The sequence below is a fragment of the Oncorhynchus gorbuscha genome, linkage group LG03 (assembly GCF_021184085.1).
Source record: "Oncorhynchus gorbuscha isolate QuinsamMale2020 ecotype Even-year linkage group LG03, OgorEven_v1.0, whole genome shotgun sequence".
NCBI lineage: Eukaryota > Metazoa > Chordata > Actinopteri > Salmoniformes > Salmonidae > Oncorhynchus > Oncorhynchus gorbuscha.
The window spans coordinates 3843972-3850551 of NC_060175.1; the positions used below are offsets into that span (position 1 = coordinate 3843972).

At 40.0% G+C, this 6580-nt stretch overlaps 1 protein-coding gene across 13 annotated transcripts in view; it reads left to right on the forward strand.

Moving 5' to 3' along the window:
• Nucleotides 1-4046, forward strand: part of slmapa (sarcolemma associated protein a) — a 145269-nt gene extending 141223 nt beyond the window's left edge. For all 13 annotated transcript variants that reach the window (XM_046338320.1, XM_046338315.1, XM_046338316.1 and 10 more), the window contains one exon: nucleotides 1-4046. This exon is cut by the window's left edge and continues 468 nt beyond it. The gene's annotated coding sequence lies outside the window, so the exon portion shown is untranslated.
• Nucleotides 4047-6580: the final 2534 nt, after the last annotated feature.

Sequence of the window (6580 nt, forward strand, 5' to 3'; positions counted from 1 at the left end):
ATAGATTAAATACTATATCAGCAGTTATCGTTTTCTGTAATCAGTTGGATGATGGGAATTTTGGTCATTGTATTATTATCATCATTAAAGTGGCCTAAACTAGGCTTTGTTTTAGTTCTGATGGGTAACCAAACCTTTCTTAATTTCTTTGGGCTCCAGGTTGTTTTCGAGGAGTTGACTTCCTGTGTGGTTGGTTTACCATGTTGGGTAGTTCATGTGCGTCATTACAAATATGAGTTTAATATTGAAGCCAAAATCATCAAAGTGATTATTTGTTAGGTTACATCCCTAATGGTCGAACCAGCATACGTATCCCTGTATGTTGCCCTGGGCAAAGGTACTGCACTATATAGGGAATAGGGTGCTGTTTTGGGAACGTCCGGCCTTCATGAGGCACGAGGGGTTGTTAAGTGCCTATTGAAACTAACAGGGGTGTCGGATTGAACTTTCTAGAAGCCATTTCTAAACAACTACGTTATTGAAACCCATCTGGTGTGTGTAGGTAACTGGGTTTATACCGACGTGTATCTCTGCTGAACTATTCAGTCTGGCTTTATTTGTGTATTGTAAACAAAATAATAATAATAACTATGGACAAAATATTCATCATGTTTAAAACAACACTACAGAACTTGTTATTCTAGATGAGGACTAGACTTGAACACAGTTTATTTGGCCTCTGGTTTTAGCCACAAGAAGACATTATGGGCACAACCCATTCAGTTGATCGTGATGTTTAAAGGCTGTAGTGGACTGGACCAGTAAGTTGTCTCTCTAAACTCTAGCCTGCTAACTCTGGGTTCTTGGCCCATGTGCAGATGGTAACCTACCCAGGGCAAACTCCGAACCTGATGCGGTATGACGTGATTAATCTGTTGTAAAAAAAAATACAAATAGAATGTTTAATATGGGCTATGATGGGACCAGAGTTTTTCCATCGGGTCAAATGGGTTGAAGAACAACTCCTGGCCTTGGGAGTATGAAAATCTGTCAAACTGTAGCAACCTTGTAGTTGTTCGTATGAATTATATTTTAAAGAAAGGGGGGGGGGGTTCCTACTGTGTACACAGAGAAGGCAACATGATTGGACGATAAAACACACATAGGGCTGAGCTTGCTATATGCAGGTTTGCATCGTGTGTCTTTCCCTATGCAAGTGTAGGCGTAATGAAAACGTACCTCAGTCTTGTCAGCTTTGGTTTATATTGATTCGTTCCAGTCTAGGGAGCCTCGTCAGCCCGAGTTTGATCCCATTCACATGGTCTCAGAAACAAAACGGTCTATAAATACAGAATGTTACTGCATCATCTACCCTGGCCAGAGGGACTGGGCACAGGAGGCTAGACTGCAGCTGTCCGTAACCAACAGTTGATCAGACTGAGATCGCTAATGTCAGATCACTAATGTTTAGGCTACTACATTTATGGAAGTGTTTTTTTTTTTTTTTTTTTTTTGCTTGTGTCTGTCGAGAGTGATGTGTTATCATGCTTTGCTCAATAAATACTGGAGGAAAGTGGAAAGCACACCTTGAGCTTTGTGCCTGGCCTGCACTTCCTGCGATTTCTGTGAATCTGATTGGTCAAGACACGCAAAGAGCCTGCAGCAGCACTCCGATGTGAAGGACAGACATTTTGTTTTGTACAATTTGACAAATCGGTCTTAAATTTTTTTATCAAACTATATCCAAAGTGGTGTTAAGAGTAAAATGTGGTGCCTCACCTGATTTGAAAAGGATGTGCCCTCATGTTTACCCATGTCTATGGTTCTAGTCCCAGACCCTGCCCATGTCTATGGTTCTAGTCCCAGACCCTGCCCATGTCTATGGTTCTAGTCCCAGACCCTGCCCATATTGTTCTAGTCCCAGACCCTGCCCATGTCTATGGTTCTAGTCCCAGACCCTGCCCATATTGTTCTAGTCCCAGACCCTGCCCATGTCTATGGTTCTAGTCCCAGACCCTGCCCATATTGTTCTAGTCCCAGACCCTGCCCATGTCTATGGTTCTAGTCCCAGACCCTGCCCATATTGTTCTAGTCCCTCTGTATTTTATGGGTTCTAGCCCAAACCCTGCCCATGTCTATGGTTCTAGTCCCAGACCCTGCCCATATGGTTCTAGTCCCTCTGTATTTTATGGGTTCTAGCCCAAACCCTGCCCATGTCTATGGTTCTAGTCTCAGACCCTGCCCATGTCTACGGTTCTAGGCCCTCTCTACTTTATGGGTTCTAGTCCCCAGACTGTTCTCTGTACTTTATGGGTTCTAGTCCCATACCAGAATGTTAATGGTTGTATTCCCAGCCAGCCAGAAAGACCTCTGTACCACAGATCACTACTCCAAAGTCACCTGAGGATGAATCTGCTGCCTTACCTGTCTGTGACATGGAGTTCCCCGTCTCACCTCCAGACTGAATCTGGAGCAGAAAGCTATGAACATGTCAGACTGGTTGGTTTGGCATTATTTGTTATCCTACCACTAAGCACAGTGATGTTCACTACCAGTCCAGTGTAGTTTATAAAGAGGTTGAAAGGTCCGAGGTTAACCTGGGCGTTGTGTTTTTGAGACTGGATCAATGTGAATCAGGGAAACGATCAACATGAAGAAAGAAGGAAAGTTTAAGGGTTTACTTTTGTGTGTGTTTGATGCCTAGTCTGGTTAAAACAGACAGAATGCTGGCATCACCATTAAGCTCCCCGATTCAGTGTGGCTATACCAGGATCCATACAGAGTTTACTGGCTTTGCAAAGCAGCCATTCATCCTATTTCACTGTGTCAATACATGTCAATGCTTCAACGCCCCCTGATTTAAACCCTGTCATGTGACACCGCCACCTGAGCACAGGACCTGGACCATACAGGAGACACCAGGAAGGAGGAGGTTCAAATCAGTCCAGCCAGCCAGCGGGACACCTTGAACTACAACCGTGTTACTCACACATCACACAGTGACATCACACAGTGACATCACACAGTGACATCACACAGTGACTGTGTTTCACATCACAAGGCCTCGCGTCGATCATCATCATGAAGGACACAATAACAATTCCCCCTTTTCACGCTTTCCAAATGTGATGTTTATCGCTAGAATGTGTAAAATAAGAATGCAGTCTCGTGTCACACCCACAAGTATGTGTTTTGGATACACAGTGAGCGCCAAAAGCGGTGGAACACTTGTTGTTTTGGTTCTGTACTCCGCCACTTTAGATTTTAAATGATACAACGACCATGAGGTCAAAGTGCAGACTGTCAGCTTTAATATGAGGGTATTGTTATCCATATTGGGTGAACCGTTTAGAAGTAACAGCTCTTTTTCGACATATCCCTCATTTTAGGGGACCAAAAGTATTGGGGAAAATTTCACTGTGTATTAAAGTAGTCAACTTTAGGTTTTGGTCCCATATTCATAGCAGATACGGATTACATCCAGCTTGTGACTCTACACACACATTTACTGTTTGTTTTGATTGTGTTTCTGATTATTTTGTTCCCAATAGAAACAAATGGTAAATAATGTGTCATTGGAGTCCACTTTTATTGTCAATTGGAATATAATTTATTTCTACATACTAATACATTCATGTGGACGCTACCACGATTTAGGATAATCCTGAATGAATGAATTCCCCAAGACATGCTAACCTCTCAACGAACCTGCAAATTCACCCATCTGGTTTGCAGCATCACCAGCTTGATGTCGTCGTTGCCTGCTAGGAATATGGGACCAAATGCTACCTTCTGACTACGTTAATACACACAAGTGAGATTGTCCCAATACTTTTATTCCCCCCTTTTAGGGGACCACGTCCAAAAAGTGAAGTCATTTCTGTTAAGCTGAATGAAATGAAAATACCCTCATATTAAAGCTGACCGTCTACACTTTGACCTCGGTCATTGTATCTTTTCAAAGTGTGCTGCTGGAGTTTGAGCCGAAACAACTAAATGGGTGACTGCTTTTTTTTTTTGTGGTTCACTGTGTGTTTGTGTAAATATGCATTCTCGAGAACACAAAATAAAAGTTGATACTAAGTGATATTGGTCACATCATCCAACCTGCTGCTTGAGCTGATTTTCTATAGGATGGGTGGGTGAGTCTGTGTAGGCCTATCGATAACACACTCGGCCCTTCCCAAATGGCACCCTATTCCCTATCTAGTGTACTACTTTTAGTGCACTATATAGGGATGTGGGTGCCTTTTGGGCTACACACACACACACCCCTCTGGCAAGTCTTCATGTTGCAGTTCAGCATGCCACCATTCATTATTTATATGAGGGTTTTGATCACTCAGTTTAATCAGTCATTTGTTGGCTTTTTGTTATTTGGGTTTATTTCAGTCGTAACTTTTGGCTAAAAATCAATTGGTACATAAAAAATGTACACCACCCACTTTTGCAGTTAAAAAAAAATTTAATAAATTCTGTCACATAATTAACATCTAGTTTTCATATATTTAGATGGTTTCATGATCAAACTGATTATTCTCAGAATGCATGTTTTTATTCAGCTTAATTCTTGTACTTCCTCACCGACCAATAGGAATCCAGTAATTTTGGTCATCTGAAAATAATTTGCATCAAATCATTTTATCACCAGTTTTATTAGACTACTTAAAGAGTTACCGAAGAGTACAAACTGAGTATAGTTTGGTAAAGTACTGAAGTTTATACAACCAACACAGGGAAGGTCAGAATATCTATACAATTTGTTACTGAATCATATCATACTGCATTATTTGTACAATTTATTCAAACATTTTGTTAAAAGAAAATCGTTTGTCATATTTAATATTCCAACTGTTTTGGATTTCCTCCTGAAAAAGAATGATTAAAGAATCAGTCAGTCGCTCTCGTGAAACCAAGCCAGTGGCACACACTGTGTTCTCAAAACAGTTTTATCTGAATATTTAAATGTATTTAGTTTTTTTTACAATTAATAAATTGTTTAACACCCCCCCCCCCCCCCGTGGGACAGTTGAGCTAATGTAGGCTAATGTGATTAGCATGAGGTTGTAGGAAACAAGAACATTTCCCAGGACATAGACATATCTGATATTGGCAGAAAGCTTAAATTCTTATCTAACTGCACTGTCCAATTTACAGTAGCTATTACAGTGAAATAATACCATGCTAATGTTTGAGGAGAGTGCACAACTAATTTTATCACAGCAACTGGTTTGATACATTCACCTCTGAAGGTAAATAATGTACTTACATTCAGTAATCTGGCTCTGATTTGTCATCCTGAGGGTCTCAGAGATAAAATTGAGCATATTTTTGTTTGATAAAATACATTTTTATATTCAAATGTAGGAACTGGGTTCTACAGTTTGAAGCCTTGCTGTTTCTGGCTCCACACCCACCCCACCCAGCTATCTAGATGTGTGAAGGTTAGTGGATTTTCTGTAGGGAAGCTAATGATCCATCATGTATGACATTCAGATGATGAAGAAAAAAACATTTTTTTATTATTTTTATTATCTTTTACCAGATCTAATGTGTTATATTCTCCTACATTCATTTCACATTTCCACAAACGGCAAAGTGTTTCCTTTCAAATGGTACCAAGAATATGCATATCCATCTGGTCCTGAGCTACAGGTAGATATATTTGGAAATGTCATTTTAGGTCCTGAGCTACAGGCAGTTAGATTTGGGTGTGTCATTTTAGGTCCTGAGCTACAGGCAGATAGATTTGGGAATGTCATTGTAGGTCCTGAGCTACAGGCAGATAGATTTGGGTGTGTCATTGTAGGTGAAAATTGGGGAGAAAAATGGTCCGATCCTTTAAGATGTTCAAATTCTACTTTGTAAAGAAATTGAACGTTATACTAGAGTTTACGGAGTACATGAAAGTATTTTCTGTAGCGTGTTGTGCATTAGTTGAATAAAACAACTTTACTTTCCTGCATGTCTGTCATTGTGACTCATATAGTCGTGTGTTTTTGACTTGTCTGTCATTGTGACTCATATAGTCATGTGTTTTTGACTCGTCTGTCATTGTGACTCATATAGTCATGTGTTTTTGACTCGTCTGTCATTGTGACTCATATAGTCATGTGTTTTTGACTTGTCTGTCATTGTGACTCATATAGTCATGTGTTTTTGACTTGTCTGTCATTGTGACTCATATAGTCGTGTGTTTTTGACTCGTCTGTCATTGTGACTCATATAGTCGTGTGTTTTTGACTCGTCTGTCATTGTGACTCATATAGTCGTGTGTTTTTGACTCGTCTGTCATTGTGACTCATATAGTCGTGTGTTTTTGACTCGTCTGTCATTGTGTTTTATAGACGTGTGTTTTTGCTCAGCCTGTCATTGTGACTCAATAGTCATGTGTTTTTGACTCGTCTGTCATTGTGACTCATATAGTCAACAAATTTTACTCATACATATTTTCAGTGTTTGTGTCAATCACCACCTTTTATTTCGATGTTCTTATTTTAAAAACAGAATTCAGGGTTAGTTAGGTCAGTGATAAATAGCGCTCATTTTAGCTTAGGAACTGCAAAAATACTTTAATGACGAGTAAATGGTTTATAAGTGTGGGAGTTATGATTTAATAAATGGTTTATTACCGACAGTT